Consider the following 14,111-nt stretch of genomic DNA (forward strand, 5'->3'; position numbering starts at 1 on the left):
CTGCCTCTCAGGACAGGGGAGGACGGGTCTTTTTTTCCCCCATTCCACACCCTTTAAAGCCAATTCTCCATTTCCATGTTTGCTAACAGTTGCAGTGTGGAGGAAGGTCCCGCAGGAGTTATAACTACCCAATAGCAAAAAGGACCATGACTCTGAAGACCAGGCCACCTTCTTCCGTTGCCCAATGGTGTGCCCACCGGCGCACTGCCGTCAGGCCTCAAAATGATGCTGGTTACATTTGGAACAGATGGTGCTTTAGATCTGACGCGGTCTGCCAGGACCTTGGAGGTAACTTAGTTCTAACTACCGTGGAAAAACAGCTCGGCAGAGTGCAGGTTTGTGGCAGTCAGAGACGGAGACAAGTATGTAAAGTCCAAGTGCAGGCGCCACCTGTGTTTATTACAGTCCGGCATTAGGAATAATAGGCAGTCCCCGCCTGGACAGGTCCCGTTCAGCATTAGGATAATAGGCAGTCCCCGCCTGGACAGGTCCCGTTCAGCATTAGGATAATAGGCAGTCCCCGCCTGTACAGGTCCCATTCAGCATTAGGATAATAGGCGGCCCCTGCCTGTACAGGTCCCGTCCAGCATTAGGATAATAGGCGGTCCCTGCCTGTACAGGTCCCGTTCAGCATTAGGATAATAGGCAGTCCCCGCCTGTACAGGTCCCATTCAGCATTATGATAATAGGCAGTCCCCACCTGTACAGGTACCATTCAGCATTAGGATTATAGGCAGTCCCCGCCTGTACAGGTCCCATTCAGCATTATGATAATAGGCAGTCCCCACCTGTACAGGTCCCGTCCAGCATTAGGATAATAGGCAGTCCCTGCCTGTACAGGTCCCGCTCAGCATTAGGATAATAGGCAGTCCCTGCCTGTACAGGTCCCGTCCAGCATTAGGATAATAGGCAGTCCCTGCCTGTACAGGTCCCGTCCAGCATTAGGATAATAGGCAGTCCCTGCCTGTACAGGTCCCGTCCAGCATTGGGATAATAGGCAGTCCCTGCCTGTACAGGTCCCGTCCAGCATTAGGATAATAGGCAGTCCCTGCCTGTACAGGTCCCGTTCAGCATTAGGATAATAGGCAGTCCTCGCCTGTACAGGTCCCGGTCAGCATTAGGATAATAGGCAGTCCCTGCCTGTACAGGTCCCGTTCAGCATTAGGATTATAGGCAGTCCCCGCCTGTACAGGTCCCATTCAGCATTATGATAATAGGCAGTCCCTGCCTGTACAGGTCCCGTCCAGCATTAGGATAATAGGCAGTCCCTGCCTGTACAGGTCCCGTCCAGCATTAGGATAATAGGCAGTCCCAGCCTGTACAGGTCCCGTCCAGCATTAGGATAATAGGCAGTCCCTGCCTGTACAGGTCCCGTCCAGCATTATGATAATAGGCAGTCCCCGCCTGTACAGGTCCCGTCCAGCATTAGGATAATAGGCGGTCCCTGCCTGTACAGGTCCCGTTCAGCATTAGGATAATAGGCGGTCCCCGCCTGTACAGGTCCCGTCCAGCATTAGGATAATAGGCGGTCCCTGCCTGTACAGGTCCCGTTTAGCATTAGGATAATAGGCGGTCCCTGCCTGTACAGGTCCCGTTCAGCATTAGGATAATAGGCAGTCCCCGCCTGTACAGGTCCCATTCAGCATTATGATAATAGGCAGTCCCCACCTGTACAGGTACCATTCAGCATTAGGATTATAGGCAGTCCCCGCCTGTACAGGTCCCGTTCAGCATTAGGATAATAGGCAGTCCCCGCCTGTACAGGTCCCGTTCAGCATTAGGATAATAGGCGGTCCCCGCCTGTACAGGTCCCATTCAGCATTAGGATAATAGGCAGTCCCCGCCTGTACAGGTCCCGTTCAGCATTAGGATAATAGGCGGTCCCTGCATGTACAGGTCCCATTCAGCATTGGGATAATAGGCAGTCCCCGCCTGTACAGGTCCCGTTCAGCAGGTGCACCACACAGCAGGGCTCTTACCTCTAGCAGGTATCACAGGCTGCCTGGGTCCAGTCTCCCTGTGTCAGTGCACACTGCTATTTGTATACCCCTCTTCCTGGCCCACCCCTAGCACCTGTGCTGATTGACCTCTCACATAACCCGGAGTGGAGGAAGTGGAATGGATGGCCCCACTACCAACCTGCCATCCATTCCAAAAATCCAGGCCCAAAGACCTTTAAAGAAAAGACCCCAGCAACTACTGTCTGGAGATTACATTGCACTCCTGGGCTTTCATGTCTCTAACAGCGGGACATGAACTTCCTCCAGCCCCACTAGGCATAATAACGGAACCTAGGGGCCACGTAGCGACCGTCCACTATCACGCCCCGCAGTACGTCACACCATGTATAACAGTCTAATGTAAGACAGAACATTGAAAAATGTAAGGGGGGTGCAAAGAAAAAGACTGCGCTCTCAATGGGACCTTAAAACGCCCGCCGCTCACTTTCCCCACAGATCCGGGCGGTTTTACATGACTTGGATGCAAGCAGGAAAAAAATTCTTTTCACCTGCAAAATCCGCACAGGACAATTTGCAGTAAAAGCACACGGCGGCCTGACTTGGTCTCCTCGCGGGTCTTTGACCTGGGAGCGGATTCCTTCTTTAACGGGCTCATAAGAGTTTTTTTTTTTTTTGTTAAAACTGCCCCAAAATAAGTAACCCGCTCATACTCACCTGTTCCCACTACCTACAGGTTCCTTGCCAGCAGCTCTGAATCCCCAGATTGATGTAATATTAACAGGCTGCAGCAACCTGTGTATGGAACGTCACAGGCTGCTGCAGCCCATGACAGAGCTCAGTTATCAAGTAACATCCCGTAGACAAGCTGCTGCAGCCAATGCCAGAGCTCAGCCATCAAGTAACATCCCGTAAACAAGCTGCTGCAGCCAATGACAGAGCTCAGCCATCAAGTAACATCCCGTACACAGGCTGCTGCAGCCAATGACAGAGCTCAGCCATCAACTAATATCCCGTGCACAGGCTGCTGCAGCCAATGACAGAGCTCAGCCATCAACTAATATCCCGTGCACAAGCTGCTGCAGCCAATGACAGGGCTCAGTGATCAGCTGCTAACATCCCGTACACAGGCTGCTGCAGCCAATGACAGAGCTCAGCCATCAACTGACATCCCGTACACAGGCTGCTGCAGCCAATGACAGAGCTCAGCCATCAACTGCTAACATCTCGTACACAAGCTGCTCAGTGATCAACTGCTAGCATCCCGTACACAAGCTGCTGCAGCCAATGACAGAGCTCAGCCATCAACTGACATCCCGTACACAGGCTGCTGCAGCCAATGACAGAGCTCAGCCATCAACTGCTAACATCTCGTACACAAGCTGCTGCAGCCAATGACAGAACTCAGCCATCAACTAAAATCCCGTACACAGGCTGCTGCAGCCAATGACAGAGCTCAGCCATCGACTAGCATCCCGTATACAGGCTGCTGCAGCCAATGACGGAGCTCAGCCATCAACTGCTAACATCCCATATACAGGCTGCTGCAGTGAATGACAGAGCTCAGCGATCGAATGCTTACATCCTATACACAGGCTGCTGCAGCCAAGGGCAGAGCTCAGCCATCAACTGCTAACATCCCGTACACAAGTTGCTGCAGCCAATAACAGGGCTCAGCCATCAAGTAACATCCCGTACACAGGCTGCTCAGTGATCAACTGCTAGCATCCCGTACACAAGCTGCTGCAGCCAATGACAGAGCTCAGCCATCAACTGACATCCCATACACAGGCTGCTGCAGCCAATGACAGAGCTCAGCCATCAACTGCTAACATCCCGTACACAAGCTGCTGCAGCCAATGACAGAACTCAGCCATCAACTAAAATCCCATACACAGGCTGCTGCAGCCAATGACAGAACTCAGCCATCAACTAAAATCCCGTACACAAGCTGCTGCAGCCAATGACAGAGCTCAGCCATCAACTGACATCCCATACACAGGCTGCTGCAGTCAATGACAGAGCTCAGCCATCAACTGCTAACATCCCGTACACAAGCTGCTGCAGCCAATGACAGAGCTCAGCCATCGACTAACATACCGTATACAGGCTGCTGCAGCCAATGACGGAGCTCAGCGATCAAATGCTAACATCCCATACACAGGCTGCTGCAGCCAATGACAGAACTCAGCCATCAACTAAAATCCCGTACACAAGCTGCTGCAGCCAATGACAGAGCTCAGCCATCAACTGACATCCCATACACAGGCTGCTGCAGTCAATGACAGAGCTCAGCCATCAACTGCTAACATCCCGTACACAAGCTGCTGCAGCCAATGACAGAGCTCAGCCATCGACTAACATACCGTATACAGGCTGCTGCAGCCAATGACGGAGCTCAGCGATCAAATGCTAACATCCCATACACAGGCTGCTGCAGCCAATGACAGAGCTCAGCGATCAAATGCTATTAATCCAATGAAATCAGTTTTAGTTTATTATAATAATCACATAATTAATCCGGACGGTGAACACTGAAAATAAAACACAACGCCAGAATCGGGCTTCTTTGGCGTCCCCATCTCCAAAAAACGCTGAATTAAAAGCGATCAAAAAGTCATACATATCACAAAACAGTTGGTCCAGGGATCAGTCTGACTGCCATTAGGGGGGCGGGGAGGGCTAATTGGCTTCTGCCTCGTTGGGGTTTATTTCCTTCCTCTGGATCAACAAGGAGGATAAACAGGCTGACCTAGATGGACATTGTCTTCATTCGACCTTACATACTATGTTACTATGAGGCCCCCGGGTCGCGAGCGCTCAGACTACCGGTAACAGTATGGCGTGAACCATGGATGGAGAACACATCCGGCGGCTGCCGGCACTTTGTACAAGGAGATGGCGATCAGCTGCTCCACCGCTGGGATGAAACTGCAGGTCACAGACATCTTATTTGGATATATGAGGCTGTATATACTGGGTTATTACAGGCGATCTCCCCAATGTGAGACCCCCAAACTCCATGTAATAACCCTCGGATACAAAAATTTGATACCGATGGAAACTCAAGAAGTTCAATTTATTAAAACGGTCTCTCAGTAAGATGTCCTTGTTATCAACAGCAACCCATCACAGTGCAGCGTTCATTTCTTAAGATTCTGAGGTAAGATGCAAGCTGCACTGTGATTGGTTGGGAAACAAGGACATCTCACTGGTAGACAGTTTTGCTAAATAAGGAGCAAAAAGTTTTATGCTGCTGTAGTCATCGCTGGGGGGATAGGAGACAAAGCGGCTGCCAAGAAAGACAGCAGAGCATTTCGTGTCCTTAATCTCCGGTCCAGCAGACTATTAGTGTATGCCGTCATTTTTGAAAGTTTTGTGTAGCTTCGCCCAACAAGTGCACAATTTGTAAGCGGCGCTTGTTAACGTTGGCCAAGCCGTCGAGCCGCAAGCACACCTGTTGACGTTGGCCAAGCCGTCGAGCCGCAAGCACACCTGTTGACGTTGGCCAAGCCGTCGGGCCGCAAGCACACCTGTTGACGTTGGCCAAGCCGTCGGGCCGCAAGCACACCTCTTGACGTTGGCCAAGCCGTCGGGCCGCTAGCCAACCTGTTGACGTTGGCCAAGCCGTCGGGCCGCTAGCCAACCTGTTGACGTTGGCCAAGCCGTCGGGCCGCAAGCCAACCTGTTGACGTTGGCCAAGCCGTCGGGCCGCTAGCCAACCTGTTGACGTTGGCCAAGCCGTCGGGCCGCTAGCCAACCTGTTGACGTTGGCCAAGCCGTCGGGCCGCTAGCCAACCTGTTGACGTTGGCCAAGCCGTCGGGCCGCTAGCCAACCTGTTGACGTTGGCCAAGCCGTCGGGCCGCTAGCCAACCTGTTGACGTTGGCCAAGCCGTCGGGCCGCTAGCCAACCTGTTGACGTTGGCCAAGCCGTCGGGCCGCTAGCCAACCTGTTGACGTTGGGCAAGCCGTCGGGCCGCTAGCCAACCTGTTGACGTTGGGCAAGCCGTCGGGCCGCTAGCCAACCTGTTGACATTGGGCAAGCCGTCGGGCCGCTAGCCAACCTGTTGACGTTGGGCAAGCCGTCGGGCCGCTAGCCAACCTGTTGACGTTGGGCAAGCCGTCGGGCCGCTAGCCAACCTGTTGACGTTGGGCAAGCCGTCGGGCCGCTAGCCAACCTGTTGACGTTGGGCAAGCCGTCGGGCCGCTAGCCAACCTCTTGACGTTGGGCAAGCCGTCGGGCCGCTAGCCAACCTCTTGACGTTGGGCAAGCCGTCGGGCCGCTAGCCAACCTCTTGACGTTGGGCAAGCCGTCGGGCCGCAAGCCAACCTGTTGACGTTGGCCAAGCCGTCGGGCCGCAAGCCAACCTGTTGACGTTGGCCAAGCCGTCGGGCCGCTAGCCAACCTGTTGACGTTGGCCAAACCGTCGGGCCGCAAGCACACCTGTTGACGTTGGCCAAGCCGTCGGGCCGCAAGCCAACCTGTTGACGTTGGGCAAGCCATCGGGCCGCTAGCCAACCTGTTGACGTTGGGCAAGCCGTCGGGCCGCTAGCCAACCTGTTGACGTTGGGCAAGCCGTCGGGCCGCTAGCCAACCTCTTGACGTTGGGCAAGCCGTCGGGCCGCAAGCCAACCTGTTGACGTTGGCCAAGCCGTCGGGCCGCAAGCCAACCTGTTGACGTTGGCCAAGCCGTCGGGCCGCTAGCCAACCTGTTGACATTGGCCAAACCGTCGGGCCGCAAGCACACCTGTTGACGTTGGCCAAGCCGTCGGGCCGCAAGCCAACCTGTTGACGTTGGCCAAGCCGTCGGGCCGCTAGCCAACCTGTTGACGTTGGCCAAGCCTTCGAGCCGCTAGCCAAGCCTTCGAGCCGCTAGCCAACCTGTTGACGTTGGCCAAGCCATCGAGCCGGTAGCCAACCTGCTGACGTTGGGCAAGCCATCGAGCCGGTAGCCAACCTGCTGACGTTGGGCAAGCCATCGAGCCGGTAGCCAACCTGCTGACGTTGGGCAAGCCATCGAGCCGGTAGCCAACCTGCTGACGTTGGGCAAGCCATCGAGCCGGTAGCCAACCTGCTGACGTTGGGCAAGCCATCGAGCCGGTAGCCAACCTGCTGACGTTGGGCAAGCCATCGAGCCGGTAGCCAACCTGCTGACGTTGGGCAAGCCATCGAGCCGGTAGCCAACCTGCTGACGTTGGGCAAGCCATCGAGCCGGTAGCCAACCTGCTGACGTTGGGCAAGCCATCGAGCCGGTAGCCAACCTGCTGACGTTGGGCAAGCCATCGAGCCGGTAGCCAACCTGCTGACGTTGGGCAAGCCATCGAGCCGGTAGCCAACCTGCTGACGTTGGGCAAGCCATCGAGCCGGTAGCCAACCTGCTGACGTTGGGCAAGCCATCGAGCCGGTAGCCAACCTGTTGACGTTGGCCAAGCCATGGAGCCGGTAGTCAACCTGTTGACGTTGGCCAAGCCATGGAGCCGGTAGTCAACCTGCTGACGTTGGGCCAAGCCATCACACTACTTGTCCACCGTTGTGTTTAGAAGGCTCAGATATCGGATGCTATAAGGTCCTATCAATGGAGAGAAGACCAAGGAGCCACGTCAGATATTTAAAGCGAAGTCCCTGCGGTGTTGTGCTGGTCGCAGTAAGAAGCAGTCTCTGCGCGGCGCTCTACATTGCGCCGGTTCCACTCTCCATCCCGGATAAACAAAGCCTCATCGGCCATAAGATGTGCTGAAGGAGCCATGGCTTGTGTGCAACATCACTTAAATGGTTGTGTGGTGTCCGCTGGAGAAGGACAAGGACCACCCGGTCTGTGACCGCGGCCCATCCTGCACACAGAAGCGTCAGATGTACCTGTCTATGGGCGCACCTCTCGCCTCGTCCTGCTTCCCCAGAAGGAATTACCATTGCACAGTATTGTCCGTTTGTATGTCGCCGTACTCAGAGGCTGCCGGGGATTGTACGGCACGGGACCAAGTGTCTAGATTGCCTTGATGTTACAAAAACGTACCGATTGCCAATGACTTACCATGAGATGCTCACAGTGCCCTCTAGTGGACCGATCAGTGGTTACATTCATGCATCTGTGGCATTTCTAACTCATAACCAATGAATACATTCTTTGTTGTGCCAATTTGTTTTAAACAGATTTCCTCTGGTTATTTTAGTGCTGGACCAAGCAGCCCCAACACACATCCCCTGGTGCCACCCCCGAAGAGGTACAAGAGTGTTCACCTATGAAGGGCTTTTCAAGTTGTGAAATACTGATGGCCTAGCTCCAGTTGGCGTCTGCTGCCTGGGATCCCCACAGCCAGAGTGCTGGTGCAGGAAGTACACAGCTCCGTTATCTCTGCAGTGGCCAGGCTGGGTATTACAGGCAAAGTTCCCAATGAAGTGAAGGGTAATTTTACATGTAATACCAAGGCCAGCCAGTGCAGTGGGAATGGAGCTGTCTGCTATCTGCAGAAATCAGCTCAGTGCATGACAGCACTTTCCAGGTGAACAGCTGATCAGTGGGAATCCTAAGTGGCAGACCGTGCTGATCTATCCTAAGGATAGACCATTTAGTTCATAAGTGGACAACCCCTTAACGGGCATCTTGAAGTTATCTTTTAATTTCTGACCTATAAAACCAACCAACCAACATGCAAATACTGCACTTTATGAACACGGCCTAATGAATAAGCTCTGCTAGAGAGCGTAGAGCTTCCCAGCAGGGCCAGCTCTGGCAGCAGAGTATATGAGCCCCCACGCCTGTCACAAGAATGGTGCTGTACGCCCACTGCCCTACATAAGGACAGGCAGCGGGCCGCATCTCATAAGCTAATATTTGCATGTGCCGGTTCAGCGGTCCCCCAGAATAAATATTGGCGCGAGGCCCTGTGCAGCCCGTCCAACACTGCCGATACATGCGTGATGGAGCTCAGACTACTGCGTTGCAACAAGCCATACATGGGTGGGGATGGATGGACCGCAACCCTCTTGTGGAGTCGTACGTTACAGAAGTGGGCATTGCTAACACAAGTAGCTCCTCCAAGTTATTGTCTGCCCCCCTGCATTCTACGAGGCTCTACAGCGCCGGCGCCACCTGCAGTCTGCGAAGTACTACGGCGATGGCGCCGCCTGCAGTCTGCGAAGTACTACGGCGATGGCGCCGCCTGCAGTCTGCGAAGTACTACGGCGATGGCGCCGCCTGCAGTCTGCGAAGTACTACGGCGATGGCGCCGCCTGCAGTCTGCGATGCTCTACGGCGATGGCGTCGCCTGCAGTATACGAGGCTCTACGGCGATGGCGTCGCCTGGAGTCTACGAGGCTCTACGGCGATGGCGCCGCCTGCAGTCTACGAGGCTCTACGGCGATGGCGTCGCCTGCAGTCTGCGAGGCTCTACGGCGATGGCGTCGCCTGCAGTCTGCGAGGCTCTACGGCGATGGCGTCGCCTGCAGTCTACGAGGCTCTACGGCGATGGCGTCGCCTGCAGTCTACGAGGCTCTACGGCGATGGCGCCGCCTGCAGTCTACGAGGCTCTACGGCGATGGCGTCGCCTGCAGTCTGCGAGGCTCTACGGCGATGGCGTCGCCTGCAGTCTGCGAGGCTCTACGGCGATGGCGTCGCCTGCAGTCTGCGAGGCTCTACGGCGATGGCGTCGCCTGCAGTCTGCGAGGCTCTACGGCGATGGCGTCGCCTGCAGTCTACGAGGCTCTACGGCGATGGCGTCGCCTGCAGTCTACGAGGCTCTACGGCGATGGCGCCGCCTGCAGTCTACGAGGCTCTACGGCGATGGCGTCGCCTGCAGTCTACGAGGCTCTACGGCGATGGCGTCGCCTGCAGTCTACGAGGCTCTACGGCGATGGCGTCGCCTGCAGTCTGCGAGGCTCTACGGCGATGGCGCCCGCCTGCAGTCTGCGAGGCTCTACGGCGATGGCGCCCGCCTGCAGTCTGCGAGGCTCTACGGCGATGGCGCCCGCCTGCAGTCTGCGAGGCTCTACGGAGATGGCGCCGCCTGCAGTCTACGAGGCTCTACGGCGATGGCGTCGCCTGCAGTCTGCGAGGCTCTACGGCGATGGCGCCGCCTGCAGTCTACGAGGCTCTACGGCGATGGCGCCGCCTGCAGGTGCTGCATTACTGGCTTCCTTTTCAGCAGATAATGTCCTCATCTTGTCTCTCACGGCTGTGATGGGAGCGCCAACACACAGTCAGCCTTCTACCCTCGGACTACTACTTATGAGGAATATGGCCACCAGCCCCCGATGCTGAGCAAGATTGTTGGCTATGGAAGCCGGCGGAGAAGCCAAATGGCAAAATAAATATAATCGTGCAATGAGGCTCCAACCTGGTTTTTGCACAACGGCGGCGGGCTGAAGGCTTCGTGTGAGATACTAGCCTACAAGTGATGGCCACGACCACTGCATGTGCTTCATGTGACCCGGAGCCGCTCATGCGGAGGACAGAACATGCATTGTGTGAACATCTGGGTAGTAAGAACTTCATGCAAGGAAGTCTAGTAGCCGGTTCTGTTAGGAAGCAACTGCAGACTGAAGTGAACCTCGCTTGACCCCATTAAATACTTGTCTGTGTTGGTAACGATAGCAGCGTCAGCCGTGCGAATGGAAGGGAATCCCATCATTCCTCTGGTAGAAAACACGGTGTATGCTGAAGGGGGGTCTGGGCTGTTTTATTGGAGGATCTATCCACAGAATATGTCATGTGAAGTACTTGATTGGGGTCCAACCGACCCCCACCCCGCCGGTGACGAGAACTGTGCGCAGTATTCCATGTGGGGCCTGACAAGTGCCTTATATAGTGGGAGGATAATGTCCTCGTCCCTCGCCCCTATACTGTTACCATGCAGCGCGCCGCTCCAGCTTCTCCCGGCGACGTGGGGCGGCCGGTGTGCAGCGGCGTGGCCGGGCCTGGGCGGGCCCGCCCGTAGGGCGCCGCCCACACCACTTCCTCTCTCTTGTATTCTGAGTGGGGGTTGGCTCCTCCCACTCTCCCCCATGGGCGGAGTTTTCAATTATAAGGCTGGCAGTGACCTGAGCTCACTGCCAGTTATTGGTTCTGTCAGCTCCTAGTTAGTTCTGTCTGCAGTTCCCTCCAGTCAGTCTGCTGGTCTGCTCGCCAGCTTCCTTTCCCTAGCTCTGTCTAGTGCTCAGCATTTTCCTGTTTGGTATTCCATTTGCCTTCCTTGTTGGCACTCTGTCCCCCAGTAGTTAGTTCCATCTAGGTAGTCGCCAGGTCGCTAGCCAGAGTAGGGACCGCCGCCCAGTTGTCCACCTGGGGTTAGCCAGGTCGAGGCAAGTAGGCAGGCACAGTGGGGTGCGGTAAGCTCAGGGCACCCCATCTGCCGCTCGGGGGTCAGAGTGCCGTAACATATACCTCTTTTAATGCACCCCAAGACTATTAGCTTTTGCAGCAGCTGCCTGGCATTGGTTGCTCCAGTTACGTCTACAGCCCACTAGTACCCCCAAGTCTTTTCCCTAGCTGTATCCCATGTAGTGTATATTGGTGACCTCCGTTTCTCCTGCCCATGTGCAGAACCTTACATTTATACACATTGCACTTCATTCACCCCCCCCCCCCCACCACCACCACCACCATCACCCCCCCCCCCAAGCCCCTGACTTATCTAGAAACCCCTTGAATATTTTTCTTCACTCCCTTGTTTTAATAATGTAAGTGTTTTCTTTTTTCCGCTTATTGCTTTTATTGTTTTTGAAAGCGCTGCGGAATAAGTTGGCGCTATACAAATAAAGATTATTATTATTATTATTGTTAAAGGGTATGGACTGCTCCCATGAGGTCATTGGGGTGTTTTTAAACTCCTCCCATTTGCCGCCTGTACTGATGTTTATGGGGATGTCGTCCCAATTAGTGTTACCGATAGTAGCTCTGAGCTGATCACATTTCGCTTTCCTAAAGTTTTGTTGTCGCCCCGATGGGGCTTCCGCTGGAACGGCAGCTGGAGATTAATTATACGGTGGCCACTATTTCCGGAGCGCCCCTCACCTGCGCCCCGTGATCCTGCCCGCGCCCTCTGACCACCTATCTCACTTCATAGTGGAGCGCTGCTCTGGAAGGCAGTCTGGTTATTGTAGCGATAGCATGCTTCATCCGGCAGACGCTGGTGAGTGCGGTCGGGTCCTGACATGTCGCTGCAGTGGACCTTCCAAAGCATGCAGGTAATACAGATCTATTAGAGAAGCAGTTCCTCACACGTCTGGGGGCGCCGCCAGTCCCTAACCTACCTAGATCAACTGAAGAATGTGTGGCATTTCACCACTAAGCACTCTGGCATTACTTCCCAGCAATATACATCGGCCGCGAGCTGGAAGAGGGGGGCGCCAAAGTTATGTCCAGGCATGAGAATAACGGATCATCAGACAAACAGATGGGAAATGCACTGCGATTACAAGTAAACATATGTAAATTGTGCATCAATTAGTTAAGTCTGAAGAGATACAACATGTGCGAACAGCGGCACGTGGGTGAGGTCGCTGCGCAGTTGGATAAGCCCTGGAGGAGCCGGCCTGCCATGCCTGTGTATGAGGAGGGCTGGGATGTTGTTGCTGTACTTGTCAGTTATGTACAAGCCATCTGGATACTGGCCAGTGTTATTCTGCATCCGCCCTTGGATGAGGGGGTGACAGAGACCGGTCCCTCACCGCTCAGCGACATAAGTGCACAATCAGTGCCATACGGTACATTTCACAGCCGTCTCTCACCACACGTTGGGTTTATGTTGGAGCTCTTACTGCCCGTCCCATATTGTTACATCGGATTGGGGCCCGCGCTCTCGCCTGTATTAGGTGGACGTCTGCTTGACAGCGAGCTCAGAGCTGCACATTGGTTTATCAGTGTATGCTGGGATCAGACGTGTACAGGGGGTCCAGACGTGTACAGGGGGTCCAGACGTGTACAGGGGGTCCAGACGTGTACAGGGGGTTCAGACGTGTACAGGGGGTCCAGGCGTGTACAGGGGGTCCAGACGTGTACAGGGGGTCCAGACGTGTACAGGGGGTCCAGACGTGTACAGGGGGTTCAGACCTGTACAGGGGGTTCAGACGTGTGAGTCCCGGATGCACGCAGTATTTCCATCACCACCTACGCTCGTTCTGCTCTCCTCATCTTTCATTGGATCGCTGCCCCATTTTTGATAGTTTTGTTTATTATTTTTTAGCCATAAGGGAATACAATTAGCCTTATAAAAAACTTTTTGAATGAATCCCCAGGAATAGGGTGAATCTGGCCGTATGATGAAGACCCTCACATATCAGGCACCGCAGGCCATAGTGAGAGGGCCGAGCACCATAATTGCGGCGAGGGAAGTGGGAGTAATGGTACCTGGAGTACCGAGAGGTCTCCAGAGGACCGCGCACACAGACAGAAGGGTCAGGGGTCTCCAGAGGACCGCGCACACAGACAGAAGGGCCCGGGGTCTCCAGAGGACCGCGCACACAGACACAAGGGTCCGGGGTCCCCAGGGGACCGCGCACACAGACACAAGGGTCCGGGGTCTCCAGAGGACCGCACTGACAGACAGAAGCTTCCGGGGTCCCCAGGGGACCGCGCACACAAACAGATGGGTCCGGGGTCCCCAGAAGACCCCAACACACAGACAAAAGGGTCCGGGGTCTCCAGAGGACCGCACACGCAGACAGAAGGGTCCGGGGTCCCCAGAGGACCGCGCACACAGACAGAAGGGCCCGGGGTGTGGTGAAGTGTCATTATTCTGCTACGCCCCCCACCGCTTGGCAAGCAGCTTTTGAAGTGTGTTTTGCCCATTAACGGCCAGGAGCAGGTGGCCTCAGGCACTTCGCAGCATCCTGGATCTCCGTTCCTGTCAGCTCCTATACAGAACAACTGTGGGGCGCTATACTACATGACAGCCGCCCCAGCGACCATCGCTCCAGCGCTTCCACGGATCATGAGTGAATGCAGACGCAGCGACCAACGGCGATTTGGTGGTCCGCATCAAAGATCCCGCCAGCGATTAATTGCCGATCGGTCTTCACTGCATAAATAAATTGTTCAGACTGCACCATCCAGCGGGAAACGGAAGGGTTATCCTCAGATGTAAAGGCACGCCCCGACTGAATGGCAAAGCAGAACTGGTTGACTGGCAGCAGCGTGTTTGGTTGGCACATGATG

The 14,111-nt window shown here is 55.0% G+C and overlaps 1 protein-coding gene across 4 annotated transcripts in view; it reads right to left on the reverse strand.

Moving 5' to 3' along the window:
* The window catches only part of MYO1B (myosin IB), a 216,795-nt gene that overhangs the window by 116,660 nt on the left and 86,024 nt on the right, over positions 1-14,111 (reverse strand). The window lies entirely within an intron of this gene.

The sequence above is a fragment of the Eleutherodactylus coqui genome, chromosome 8, assembly GCF_035609145.1.
Source record: "Eleutherodactylus coqui strain aEleCoq1 chromosome 8, aEleCoq1.hap1, whole genome shotgun sequence".
NCBI classification, from domain to species: domain Eukaryota; kingdom Metazoa; phylum Chordata; class Amphibia; order Anura; family Eleutherodactylidae; genus Eleutherodactylus; species Eleutherodactylus coqui.